We start from the raw sequence: 14745 nt of genomic DNA, 5'->3' as shown, positions 1-14745 counted from the left end.
GAGACTTTTCCCTTCCTCTAGCCTGAGATTCGTGGGAAACAGAGAGATGTGAAGTTAAGAGACTCTGCATCGTGAAGCAACACAGACTTATCCCTCTCCCTGTTTTAGGCCAAGAAGCTGGAGTCTTATCTGGTGTCTGCTAACTGACAAAGGCCCTAGCCTTTACCACAGCTTGGTCATGTTCCTCTGAACCCTCTTCACAATTAGGTCCTTACCTTGAGCTTCAGAGTCCTTCCCCATCGAGTACAGTTTTAACGGGAATCCTGCTAACTCAGCCTACTGTGAATCTCTCACCCTCCATAATTGACCAAATTCCTCACCTCCACCAGCCCCCATGTGAATCTGATCACCCTGGCCTGCCTTGAAACAAACAAATAAACAAAAAATCCAATGTCTAAGCTCTTTATATATCAGGAAAAAAAGAGAGGAAAAAAAAAATCCAGTGAAGTCAATTTAGCAATGATCCCACAGCCTTGAAATCTCCCCTTGGTAACTTTTCCTCCACCAAACCCCGCCCCACACACACCAACCTGTAATTTGTGTGTACATCCCCACTTGTCCTAGCTGTATTCCAGAGTTGAGTCCAGTTTGATTCCGAGGTCTCATTTACCCTATTGCAGTAGTCCCGGAGTAAATCCGTTTTTGATGCTTTAACTATGGTCTAGCTCTGGTTTCCTTTGACATTATTTCCATCCCAAGAGATACAGGGGGCCAGGAACAAATAGAAAATAAACATGTTTGATTCGGTCTGATTTGTGAATTATAAATGTTACAATAGAATTGAACTTTAGAATACAAAATAGAAAATAAAGGAAAGAGAAAATGATAAGAAGGCTGTGATATGGTGAAAGCAAAAGAAAGAAGAAAACATTTAGTCTCATTGAGATTTCTTTTAAAGGAGTGCATCAATTTTTCATTTATTAGTAATTCTACTACGGGTGAATCCAGGCTTTGACTCAGATCTGCAATGCGGTCAATTGCTCAGGACAATAAGGTCATACTCTAGTACTGCCTGGAGGAGAAGTGGGCACCTTTCCCCACACCATCCATGTCCTGGGGAAGGGGGCAGCCAGGCACCTGGTGGGAAGGGGAGGGAGGAAGACATGGAAGTGGGAGCTCTCACCAACACCAGTCGTCTCCTGCCCACTCTGCCTCCATAGTTGTCCCCAACGGTGTGTCATCCATTCATTCAAAACCTGTCAGGAAGGACACAGACTCAAGGATCAGGGATCAGTAGATCCAAGAGAGCAGAGATGGATAATGAGAGCCCCTGCCCTGCCCCCTGTAGAGGGCTGCTCTCAGGAATCCATGAGAAACAGAAAGAGAAAGTCCCTTACAAGCTATGGACATGTGCAGCTTTCAAATGACTGTTCTGGTGACACAGTGGGTCTTGTTGGAGTGCCTCACTCAGAATACAACAGAGGTGCCATGTCATCAAATACTCACCTTTGTCCTTCAATCTGAGATTCCCGACCTCCACTTCTCTGCTCTTCCTCCAGGTCCTCAGAAGCAGCAATTTCCATTCCTCCCACCACTCCATAATCTCAGTAATTCCTGCCGTCATTAGGACCACAGACAGCAGCTGCATTTGAGCCTCTCCTCTGGAGGAGCCATTGGAGATTTTGCTTCTCCTGGGGGCAGGGGAGGGGGTGCCTGTGGACTCAAGGGTTTGCACTGGGAAACTAGGTTTGGGGAATTTCAGTGCTGAACAGAATCCGCTGACTTTAGGTAAAACAGGAAGTGGCATGCACTGAACTCACTCTTCCAACAGCCTCAGAGTAGCAGAGGAGGGGGTGGGGCACTGCAAAGCTGGAGAGAGATGGAGTGAACCTTCATCTTTATTTCTGTCCTGTGAAGAAAGATGGAGTGAACCTCCATTGCCTGTGTCACCAGGTCATGTGTCTTTTCCCAGTCAGAATGCCACATCTCTAACACCCTAGAATAGAGGAATTGCCCACTTGTGCCATGACCTCTCCACCTTGAATCCTATCCCCTCTCCTGTCATTCATTCATTCACTCCTTCAGTCATCCAGCAGACATCTATTGAGCAGATACTGTGTTCCAGGCATGGTTCTAAGAGGGTGACGGTGCAACAGAGCAAGGACATGTTGCTGCTCTCCTGGTGCCACATTCCTCTGGGGTAAGAATCAATGTACAAAACTGCTTTAAAGCATACAAAATTGTGTTAGGTGTCAGGAGGAAAATGCACAGCACAGCACACAGAAAATTACTCAGAGCAGTACAATGTGCAAGTCTGCGTCTGCGTGTGTCATGGGAATGACACAGCAGGGTGGGACCAGGAAAGGCCCATTTCAGGAAATGAAATCTTAAAATCATCAGAAGCAGCTGGTCACCAGAGAAAGACACTGGGGTTGGGCTGGGGGTGGGTAAATCATCCCACCACCAAGAGAAAGGGAGAGAGAAAGAGTTCAAAGGTCCTGACACTGACACAGGCTTGGCATGTTAATATAATAAAAGTGGTCTGGCAGGACAAGACACTTTAACAATGAGTATTAATGATAACGATTAATGAGGTTCAGACCCTTCATACCTGTGAAGTTGCAAGAAAAGTAAGTTCTTAGTGGGGCACAAGTTGACCATGTTAAATATGAGAATAATGTGACCTAAAGATCAGTCTAACTTCTGTGTGAAACAGGACTATTTGAGGGAAAATATTATCAAACTGAACCGGAGTCTGCTCACCTTGTGTAGTAAAGCCAGATTTGCAGTGGGAGAATGGAGCATTTTATCGTATGGCGCCAAGTAAGCAGAACAGGTAGCTAACACCTAAGATCTAAACTCCATGATGGCTTACAAGGAAGGGTTTTTAAAGGCAGGGGTGCATTTCAGGAAAGCAGAAGTTGTAAGCAAAATCATAAAACCAGTACATAGAGGTTATACATTGGTTTGGCCCAAAAAAGTAGGATATCTTGAAGCAGGGTCTTGAGGATCAGAGGTGGATTCAGAGATTATTTGATTCCTCTAGGTGTGACTCTCCCCAGGACCCTCAGGAAGAAATTTAGAACAAAGAACAGCAGTCAGAGTGGTCTACCTGATAGCCATTGGCATTTTTCATTTGGTCAGGATTTCTGCAAAACAAATTGAGAACATAATTTAAGATTTTATCTTTTAGTTTCTATAGGGAACCAAAATACCTTATGACTCTGGCATACTTAGGAGACTATTGTTACTATCTTCTCTTTTACCAGGTTGCTCATTTTCTTTGCAATACTAGGTAGGTGCCTGGGATTTCCCTTGAAGAGACTCAAGCTTCTTTTTTGCTTCCATGCTTGAGAGTTCTGGCAGGCCCCTAAAAGGAGTCCCTGCTCCATCTCAACAAGAGTAGAAGTAGGAATACCAGTCAGGAGCTGACAGTGTCCAGGCCAAATAATAGCACATAGACTAGGGTATCAGCAGAGACATTGAAGAGAAGGTGCAGATTCAGAACAGATGTTCAAGGAAGGATCAATAGGCCCCAGGGGAGAACTGGAAGTTGAGGGATATTGGAAAACAGAGGAGTCTTCCAATATCAGTAAATCACATCATTATCCTCTCATGTTACAGTCCCATCCTATTCCCCTCCCTGTGTCCATGGCCTCCCTCCTGCCCATCTATACCTTCCCCACCCTTTTCTTATCATTCCCATGCAGTTCCTCTTTCACAGTCTCTATGCTGAGAATTGGGCTAAGATCAGAGGCAGTTGGTGGCCCCAGAGCTCCCAGAGGGAAAGATGATCCAAAGCAGAGCAAAGAGGGTCCTGTGCTTGGCCATGGAGACACCCTGGTGGCCTCGCTACCTTTTCTGCAGTAGACATCCAAGACTTTCTGATTGCCCTGAACCAAAGGCTAGCACCACAGAGACTACCATTAGAAAAGTTAAGTGGTCATACCAACATATTCCAAGGACACAGTCCTTGGAGTCTACTTCTCTTCCCTGATTTTATTAAATTCTCATGATAATACCACACCTTCAAGAAGTCTTACAGGAGAAAATACAGTTAACGTTCTAACACATTCTGTAAAGTCCAGCATGAAGGGAAGGTCAATTCACAATGCTATTGTTTTTACTTTAACATTTTGATAACTGGGAACATTTCAGGACAGGTACCTCTAGGTGGGAGTTGAATGGAGGTTGTTAAGATGGCAAGTCATCAACCTTGGGGAGATACACTTGTAGGGATCATGACTACACTTGTGATTCATGAATATGAGACCCCACCAGTGAAGTGGTACACAATCTTCAAGGATATCAAGCATCTCAATGAACCAACAGTAGGAATAGTACTTCAAGATGGTCATGGATTGGTTTTTCCATTAGAGAGAGAAGGCTCCACTGTCAGGTAGGAGAGGGGAGAAAAGAAACATCTAGGCTAAACACTGTGATTAACTTTGCCTGATATTGAGATTTTATGAGTTGTATTTCCACTTCAATTACACAAGGGAGTGAGGCAATTAGTAGGGAGAGGAGCACAGAAATTCCGTCTCCATACCTGTTTCAGATTTCCTATGAAAAATAGCCTTGTTTCTCAACTAAAATTTATTTTGGTTAATAAATTTCTTTCTTAAAATGCAGAGCTGTCAATCATGTCTCAAGTCTGATTTACAATTACTTAAGAAGATCAATTGCCTACTTCAAAATTCTCATTATTTTAAAGATATTTTGGATATAAAATTGGGTGTTGTGAGGGATTCTAGCAAATAGGGCCAAGCAGATTATCACAATGGATATCTGGAAAACTGAATATATTAAATTCTTATCACATATCCCCACTGAGTTAGAAAATATGACTGTATTAGTCAAAATTATCCAGAGAAACAGAACAGATATATAGAGATATAAATATAGCATAGACATAGACATACAGAGATTTATTACAAGAAATTGGCTCAGGCAATTATGGCATTGGAGAAGTCCCATGATCTGCCCTTCAGAAGTTGGCAGACCCAGGAAAGCCAGTGGTGTAATTCAGTCTGAGTCCTAAGGCCTGACAACCAAGACAGCCAGTGATGTAAATCTCAGTACAAGTGCAGGAGAAGATGAGACAGGAGGTCCCAGCTCAAGAAGTGAGGCAAGAAAAAAAAGGATGAATTCCTCCTTTCTTCTTTCTGCATATTTTGTTCTATTCAGGTCCTCAGCAAGTTGGATGGTGCACACCCACATTGGAAGGGCAATCTTCTTACTGAGTTCACCAATTCAAATGCTAATCTTACCCAAAAACACCCTCACAGACACACCAAGAAATAATGTTAATCTCAGCAACCAAGGCCTGTTGGGAAAATAGGCTAGTGAAAGGTTTCCGGAGTTTTGCAGGGCTTTACCTTGAAGCAATCTGTGGGTGTGTTAGTTCAGGGGCTAGAAGCCGCTCCCAACAAAGATAGGCATTATCAGCACACATTTGCTCAGCAGCATTTCTTCAAGGCTGCCAACTATTGTAGGGCAGAGGAAGGGCAGAGGAATTTGTAGGACAGAGGAAGGGCAGAAGAATTCTTCCAATTGTCGGGAATTTACTTGGGTGGGGCAATGAGCTAACTGCAAACCTTTGCTTCTGGTCATTGCTTGCTTGCTACACCGCTGTAGGGGGAATTATGGGATGAGGTCATTGAAGCACGGGCGACTGGCCCATCAGGCAATAGAGGGCAACCAACCCGCCAATTATTTCAAAAGGCAATAGTGGGCAACCAATCATTTTAAAGGTCAACGCATGATCCATGCGTAGTCAGCTTGTGCGCAGCTTGTGCACCATGGGGATAAAAGGCATGCCGTTGTTCCGGTCGGGGTCCTTGCCTGTGAGAGTGGCCACTGCGTTGGTGCTCTGGTGCTTGGACCCTGGCTAGCCAGAAAATAAACCTCCTCTTGTGTGACTGCATCCTCGATGTCTCTGCTTTTCTGTCCGGTGGGGCTGTGGAAGGTCGGTCCCTAACACTATCACCTTGAGCTTATTGCACAGCAAAAGCTTGGTTTGGGCCCCTGGCTGAGAAGCTGATTAAAATGCCTGCCCAGCAGATAACGAAGTATGTTATACTTCGAGGCTATTCCTGCTTTACTCCTGACCCCATGTCTCTGTATTTAGAGAAATAGATTCGATTACTACACAGACTCAGTGTTCCTATACATTTTTATCTTTAATTTGTATGCTCAGCTATGTCTGTTTCTAACTTAGGGTTTAACATATTTATCTTAGAAAAATTTTGTGACCATCTATTCCTTTTTTTTTTTTTTTTTTTTTTTTTTTTTTTTTGGTGACAGAGTCTTACTCTGTTGCCTGGGCTAGAGTGCCATGGCACCAGCCTAGCTCACAGCAACCTCAAACTCCTGGGCTCAAACAATCCTTCTGCCTCAGCCTCCCGAGTGGCTGGAACTACAGGCATGCGCCACCATGCCCGGCTAATTTTTTTCTATATATATATTAGTTGGCCAATTAATGTCTTTCTATTTATAGTAGAGACGGGGTCTCCCTCTTACTCAGGCTGGTTTCGAACTCCTGACCTCAAGCAATCCGCCCGCCTACCCTCATTTTCTTGAATCCCAGTTGAGCTGGGTACTGAGTTACTATTGGCAGCCACTCTGGACCTCCTGACAATACCAAGTGTGACAGAGTTTATTCACCAAGTAGACAAAATTTTGAAGCCTAGACTACCAGAATAAAAGGCTTCATAAAGGAAGTTTCTATGCATTCTTAGTGAGTGCAGGGCAACAACAGAATATACTTCCATAATCTTCAAATTGTGCAGTCTTCTAACTGCAAAGGCATGGGAAAGATTCACTTTATGACTAAGTTAAACACAGGCATTAAATATTAGTAATCACCGGTGAGTTTAGGTTCTTCTCAAGTATCTTATTAGATACAACAGAAAGTCCTTACTAAATTCAATTTCAATTTTATTGACTTCTCAGTAAATAACCCATGAGAAAGTCATTGAGTGGCCAAATGCAGATGTTTTGATTTGATAGATGATTTCCAAACAACATCTTCCTGCCACTACCTACGAAACTGCCTCATACAAGGCAAGCATGCTTGGATTTATGACCTCACAAAATGTCAATATATTTTTTTGTGACCTCTAAAATGAGCATAACAAAATGTCAATGCAGAATAGCAGCTGCAGGACTGTTATGAACTCAGGATTCAATATGAGACAATCCCCACCTCATTTACACACCCAAACCTCATCCAATATTCTATAGAAGCAAGACTCAAATGTTTGCTCTCAGGATCTCTTTACCCTGTAAAGATTATTGAGAATAGTTTGTGTGTGTGTGTGTGTATCATATCTGTTTATATTTATCATATTAGAAATATCAGAAATTAAAGCTATAAATTTTAAAAATATGTTATTTGTTAGTTCATTTAATAACAATGATACACCTATTATATGTTAATGTAAACTTCATGTTTTTATGAAAAATAACCCTGTTTTTTAAAAAACTAGTGAGATAAATGACATTTTAAAAATTTTGAAAACCTTCCATGAATAATTCAACAGACAGCTGGATTCTCAGATCAGCTTTGGCATTCGATCCATTGCACTATGTTGTATTGCTGAACTCTGTAAAGAACATCTGCCTTCACAGACATACACATTATACTTGGAAAGGTGAGATCTCACAGGCACCCCAATGGACCTTGGGATTCACCAGTGTCTTTGGACTACAATTTGACAATCCCTTTACTGAAGTAAGACTACTATGCTACACAAGACTCCAAAAACCTGAACAGAAACACACATTTACCCTAGTAAAGCATGAATAGGAGAAGCTAATGATACAGCTCACCATCAGGCTGTGATAACACCACTGAACTCAGACATATGAGTCATTGCTTGTCAATACATCCTCTATCTTCAATAAAAATGGCAAAAGGAATTTTGCTATTTCATAAATTTAGTTTCTTGTATAACAGCGATGGAGGCTTAGCATGACTAACTCCATTTTTGCTTCTGACCACCAGCAGCAATATCCCCTAGGTTAAAACTTCTGCTTAGCTCTGTATGTGGGCCTGCTAATTATAAGAGGAATTAAGTCTACCTTTAGAAGAAAAATGATAACTGTGCCTTTCCCAAGACTAACTCCTGGGGAGATAAGGAAAGTATGCAAGCAAGTAACAAGTTATGTTAAAGATTTATAGGAAGTCAACTGACCTAGCACAAAGAAGTTTCAACTTTTCCAGAACAAAGAAGTTTTGCAACCTCTTTGGCTCCTCGCTGACCCCCAGTTTTTTTGTGGTCGGCAGTCATCTCTTGACCTTAATGCCTTCCTCTTCCCCCTTCCTTTAACATGAAAAAGGAACCTAAAGTTTGTACTAACTTAAGATGGTTCTTTGAGACACTAGTCGTCCATCTTCTCTGTTTGCTGGCTCTCCGAATAAAGTTGCTTTCCTCACCCCAACACCTTGTCTCTCAACTTATCAGCTGTCTAGCAGCATATGGTACAAGCTTGGACTTGGTTACATTTGGTGTGTTTTGAAGCATAGGTTTCATGGCAGTGTAAAGGGTAGAAACCACAGAATGGAGGCCCCCTCCCTCTCGCATGTTTTACGAGTATGTTTTACTAAGGGAAGAACATATAAAACTAGAAAACAAAATCTAGGTTCTACAGCTACGTCAGCCTGGAAGATTATGACCATCTAGGAGATGGGGAGTTACATACACCAGGAATGGATAGGAATTACCTTCAACCTACTCCGCATCTTTGTTCCCTCTGAGAGACAGCCCAGAAAGGAAGAACACCCAGGCTTTGGGGGGGGACACCCGTGGATTAATGGCTACTTGGTATTAACTCACTCTCTGTGCCTTGAGTACTCATCTCTGAATGGGGATGACAATGTCTGCCTTATAGACTATTGTGAGGGTTAAACAAGTTTATATAAATAAAGTAATCTCCTCTCAGAAGTTGCTTTAGCTTTCAATTTGCTCTACAATAGTCACCATATGAAAATGAAAAAAGTTATACTTCCCAGTGCCCACATTTTTATTCTACATATAAAAATAGGCATTAAGTCCACCCTTTCTAGTATCTCTAATCTGGAAAGATCAGAGTCTAACCCCAAAATTCTGAGTGTAGAGATGTTACCAGATTCTCATTACATGGAAAATGACAGAGATGTTCTTCCACTACATGTGATTATTTGTGGTGACAATGTGTTCGTTCCCAGGATCTGTTGGTTAAGTGACACACATGTGCAGCTGGAAGGATTTGCTGTTGTCAAACCACAGCTATCAAATCCTGTACATGTGCAGGAGCTTCAGTACATCAGGCCCTAAAAACACGGACAGTACACAGGGGTGACTCGTCAACAGCAATGCACTAGTGATACATACACAGGGGTTGGTGTTGCTCTTTCATTTGGGATATACAGTTCAGAATTATTTAAAGTAATAAATTTGGAAATAAACAAAATATCCCCCATAACTGATTAAAACATGGTTGTATATATTTACAATGGAATTTTATGCAGCTATTCAATAAAATGAGCATGCTACTGGCATTAAATATTACCAAAATATATTGTTAGTGGAAGAGAAGTATGGCATAGGCCACTGTAACAGTCTGCTTGGGCTGCTATAACAAAATGCCATAGGCTGCTGCAACCAAATACTACACACTGGGCTGCTTAAACACAGAAATGTCTTTCTCCCAGTGCAAGAAAAAACAGCTATTCTCCTCTATACTCACACTTACACTTCTGGTTACCAAACTTGGACAGGTTTTCCCACATGGACCTATTCTCCAACACCAACTGGGTGTCCTGCAATTCAATTGTGACAATAACTGGAGTTAGTGCAGACCCCACAGGTTAAGGGCTCAGTCCCACAAGACTGTTCCTCACTTCAGTGGCCAATCACAAGTAGCAGATTGATATCAGTGCTCTTAACCTACTGGCTACAAATCAGAGGTTCTCATCACTCTCTCCTCAGGTTCTATCATTTCCTAGAATGGCTCACAGCACTCAGACAGAGAAACACTACTTACGTTCACACACTTATCATAAAGGATATACTAAACATACAGATGAAGAGATTACACAGGACAAGGTTTGTAAGGGTCGTGAGTGCAGGATCCTCTGTCTTTGTGGAGTTAGGTTGTGCCACTGTCACAGCATGTGGATGTGTTCTTGTCACCAAACCCAGAAGCTCTCCAAACCTTCTCCTTTGGGGGTTTTATGTAGGCATGATTGATTAAATCACTGGCCACTGCTGATCAATTCAACCTTCATCTCTCTCCCCTCCCCAGAGGTTAGGGGTGGGAATAAAAGTTCCAACCCTCTAATTGAAACCATCCCCCCAGAGTTGACAAGAATTGCATGTCAGGTTCTGGACAAAAATATAGGTACAATTAAGCATTAATCAGGTTGCACTTTGGCCCACTTCCTTGTGGCTGTTTACTCACCAAAAGTTACATATGGTAGCTCTGGATACTGACCGTTTGTATCCCCGTTGTTCCTACAGACAGGATTTCCAACATTGGAATCACAAGACTTTTGTTTAAGAATTGCTTACCATGTTTTTCAGAATTCCAGCATAACAGCTGCTGCCAACCAGTTTGAAGACTCCCACAGAGGAAATGAATATGCATGAGGATGCAGTTTCTCCATCTCACCTTCCCATCACTTCACCCTGCACTCTTCAAACAATCTACAACCCCCATGTTTCAGCCTACTCCAAACTCCTCAGGGAGGCAGATTTGAGGTTTCCACTCATCTCCTCATTCAGTAGCCCTACATTTAAACCTCTTTCTCTGCTACAATCCAAGTGTATTGACTTGCTGCACATCAGGCAGCAAACCTATTAAGGTCCCATAATCACTGTTTGTCCTCCTAGCAACCAGCCACACACACCGCGAGGCTCTCCAGGTGTCGCAACCACCAGTCATTTCATTACATATACACTTCAGAAATTTTAAGAGTTTTAGGAGCTATGTGTCAGGAAACAGAGATGAAGACCAAATATATATGTTATTTCTTATCATAAATCACAATATCATGCTCACAGTTTTGGACGCTGGGCAATCCAAGGTTTTGGCAGAGTTCAGTTTCTGGTGAGGGCTCCCTTCCCAGCTTGCTGACAGCTGCCCTCCCACTGTGTCTTTACATGTCGGGTAGAAGGAATAAGCTCTCTGGTGTCTCTTCTTATAAGGATGCTAATCCTGTTGAATCAGGGTCCAACCTTTATGACTTATTTTAACTTGAATTACCTCTTTGCAGGCCCTCCTTCCAGATACAGTGACATTGGGAGTTAGAACTTCAATGGATTTTGGAGGGGCATAAATCAGTCCAGAGCAAACACTGTTTATAGAATGTTACTGTCCGAGGGTGCAGGAAGGAAGGAGGAATTACATACAGAAATCTGTGCAACTGAGAATAAGCCTATATGTTTGTATGTATACATATAATAGAAAGGCTACCAAAAACCTGAATAATTATTCTTCCTGGAATTCAAAACTAGCTCCAATAAGTAAAGAGTAAATGGAGATATCCTTTTCACTGAATATTCTTACAGTGAAAGAATAATGATTGAATTGACATTTTTGCCATGTGAATGTATATGCATTCCATTGGTGCATATGCACTTTCCATATCTACATTCCATATGTGTCTAGATATAGATACGGAGATAGATATAGAGATATAAATAGATACAGAATAATTAAACTCAGACTCCCTGCTAGGAGAAAGGTCAAACAATGAAGAAATCAAGTAAAACTTAAAACTACATAATAATGTAGTATTCAATGACCTGAAAGACCGAGGGTTAGAGAGACCTCTATCCCTCCCCTGCTGAGAATCATAGTCACTTAGCTATCCCTCACTCTTCTCCTGCTCTCTTCCTTCTCCACTCCCACCACGCGGTGGCAGACAGCTCAGGGCTCTAAACTGGCACTCACTGTGTAGGTCTATCCCGCTCCTCACCTTGGACAGAGTGTGAATATCCTAAGGCTGCAGGTAGCATGACATAGAGCTGGGGAGCCCGTTAGCTGAGCAATTGTAAGAACCGTGTGCTTTGAAAGCTGATATGCTTTGGGATGTTGAAATCCCCTGAGTTCATTTCCCTGCGCTTTTCCTCATTATTACAGAAAAGGTATTTGGAAGTTCCAGGTTTTAGTACAGGAGGAAAGCGCTAGTCCTCTTCCCGCAGCGGTCCCAGCGCCGCAGCGCCCCCTGCCGGCCAGTGCGGAGGCCGCGGAAACCTACCCCGGCGCTGCCTATGGCCCTTCCCGGACAAGGCTCTTGCCCAGGTTGTGCTGGTCACTTCAAAGGTTTGCTTTTTTTTTTTTTTTTTTTTCGGCATATTATGGGGGTACAAATTTTAAGGTGAAAGGTTTGCTTTTATGAAAAGAGGCCCAGTCCCGTCTGCTGTCCCCTTCAGATACTCTCCCAGGAACCCGTTTCCAATCCCCACCATGAAGGATCAAATGAGGGAGAGGAGGTCAGGAATTAAGAAGAGCCTTCATAATCTGAGGCTTGGAACGCTCAGGGTTGGCACTGTCAGGAGTTGTTAGAGCACTTCAGGGTGGTACCAGTTCTGTGAGCCAGAGATCACCACCCCCTGGGTAAGGGGTGCTGTCTGGGGGCTGCCAGTTCGGACACAAAGATGAAGAGGGGTAGCCTCTGCCCCTCGGGCACTTTCTGTGCAGGAGTCCTGGCACCAGAGAGGAAGGACAGCAGGTGTGGAGGTGAGGAACGTTGTCTGGGAGAGGTGTGACCAGATTGAGAACGGAAGCAGGGACTATTGGTTGTTTGAGGATGGCCAGACTTCACTCCCTCTTTTAGAAACTGTATCAAGATTGTTTCTGTTGTTGTGTTACTTTATTTTTAACTCATCGTCTTTTCTGTCCTAGGCTGTGATTTGGGTGGATAGACTCCACCCCAGCTCCAGGAACAAGGTAATCAATACATGCATCTCATTTCTAGGGTCACAGTGGTCGGGTCCTCAAGCAGTTGACCCAATCGGAGATATTAGCCAGGAACGTTGGAGGATGAGGCAAGTGCTCGTTCATGCTGCGTTAGATCAAGAGACGACCTACGGCCTGGAGTTGCTCAAGCCATCTTACAAATCCATCCGCCTGAAATGAAGCAAAGATGGAGGAGAGGGGAACTGAAAAATAGAAACTGAGTTTTGTTTTTTATTATCTGAGATATAATTGTTCATGAAGCCATGGCCATCACTTATTGCTTGAGACACTCTTAACAATACACACAGGCTGTTAGGGTTTTTTCACCTATTTTCTCCCTTTTCCTAGCTGTAAGAAAAGGTGGACTAACACACATAATTTATTCTGTGTACTAGCATTTCTTAATCTCATATTTACATCATGACTTAAAGTGTCAAAGTTAACAGTGTGAGCACCTGTGGATTAAATGAATAAAGCTTTTTTTTTTTTTTTTTTTTTTTTTGAGACAGAGTCTCACTTTGTTGCCCAGGCTAGAGTGAGTGCCATGGCATCAGCCTAGCTCACAGCAACCTCAAACTCCTGGGCTCAAGTGATCCTGCTGCCTCAGCCTCCCGAGTAGCTGGGACTACAGGCATGCGCCACTATGCCCAGCTAATTTTTTCTATATATATTAGTTGGCCAATTAATTTCTTTCTATTTATAGTAGAGATAGGGTCTCGCTCTTGCTCAGGCTGGTTTCGAACTTCTGACCTCGAGCAATCCACCCACCTCTGCCTCCCAGAGTGCTAGGATTACAGGCGTGAGCCACCGCGCCCGGCCTTAAATGAATAAAGCTTTTAAGTTTTTTCTTTTATTTCTCCATTCCAGAAAAATTTCCAAATTTCTTCATGCAAACTGTGCTTCATCATACTCCAACCCATTTCCTGGTGCGCAGTTCTGAGGTGGACACCTGGTCAACAAATTTCTCATCTCTGTGCTCCTTGCTCTGATTTCTTACTGGTCTCACTAGTGTCCCCTGTGGAGGGAAGGAAGTGTAAACTGAGTCTCACAGACAGTGTAGAGCAGACAGGATCACTTCAGCAAACACTGAGCACCTCTCACAACACAAGCACAGACCCAGGCACTTGGAATGCAGAGATAAAGTCAAGATGGCTCCTACCGTCAAAGGGCAGCTAGAATGACACAGAATCATCAGAATCACAGACAAGTCATGTTTAAAGGAGTCATTCCGCTAGTTATATATGCTTCCAACTAAAGTGAAACTGGAGTCTCTTCTCTCCCTGTCATATCACAGAGCACAGATTGTGTGAAGCTCCTTTTGATTGTCAGCCATAATGAAAGCTCTTAGGATCTGGCAATTTCCTTGGACAAATTTCCTACCATGTACATTTCTCAAAATACAACGCATACCCATACTTAGGATTGTAGTAGTGGGCCATTATATGATCTCAGCTGTATAAATATTAATAGAAGTCTCAGGACAAAACTCTGGGGGATGAAGTCCAGATTGTCCACCAGTTGGATGTGGAACCTTAGAGAATCATCCTAACTTTCCGCTCATTTCCAAAATAATGGGTTTTGACAGAATGGCTCTGTAACTCAAAGCCACTTTGCACTTCTATGGGTCTTTAATGAGAAATGATGTGTGCATGCATGTGTGTGTTAAAGAGGCATATATGTGGTTATTTGGTTTGTGTTCATGAATTACTTGATTACTTGTTTGATTATTCTGAAAGATGGATTAATTGGATAAATAAAATATAATTAACCAAAATTACATCATTTCATCTCTTTGATCATTATTCCTATAAGTACCTGTAGTAAAATCTATTTTGCCCTGACCTTCAAAATAGTCTT

At 42.6% G+C, this 14745-nt stretch overlaps 2 long non-coding RNA genes across 2 annotated transcripts; both read right to left on the bottom strand.

The window, feature by feature from the left end:
* Positions 1-592: 592 nt before the first annotated feature.
* On the bottom strand, positions 593-2281 carry LOC142871497 (uncharacterized). The gene is made up of 3 exons (XR_012919759.1): positions 1447-2281; positions 1124-1196; positions 593-675 (listed from the first exon to the last, which is right to left on the bottom strand). It is a non-coding gene; the product is annotated as an uncharacterized LOC142871497 (long non-coding RNA).
* Positions 2282-2865: 584 nt separating this feature from the next.
* On the bottom strand, positions 2866-10613 carry LOC142871496 (uncharacterized). The gene is made up of 2 exons (XR_012919758.1): positions 10387-10613; positions 2866-3089 (listed from the first exon to the last, which is right to left on the bottom strand). It is a non-coding gene; the product is annotated as an uncharacterized LOC142871496 (long non-coding RNA).
* Between the last annotated feature and the right edge of the window lie 4132 nt (positions 10614-14745).

The sequence above is a fragment of the Microcebus murinus genome, chromosome 6 (genome assembly GCF_040939455.1).
Source record: "Microcebus murinus isolate Inina chromosome 6, M.murinus_Inina_mat1.0, whole genome shotgun sequence".
Classification (NCBI taxonomy): Eukaryota; Metazoa; Chordata; class Mammalia; order Primates; family Cheirogaleidae; genus Microcebus; species Microcebus murinus.
The sequence above is the reverse complement of the archived record's forward strand: the minus strand, read 5'-3'. Positions and strand labels throughout refer to the sequence as shown.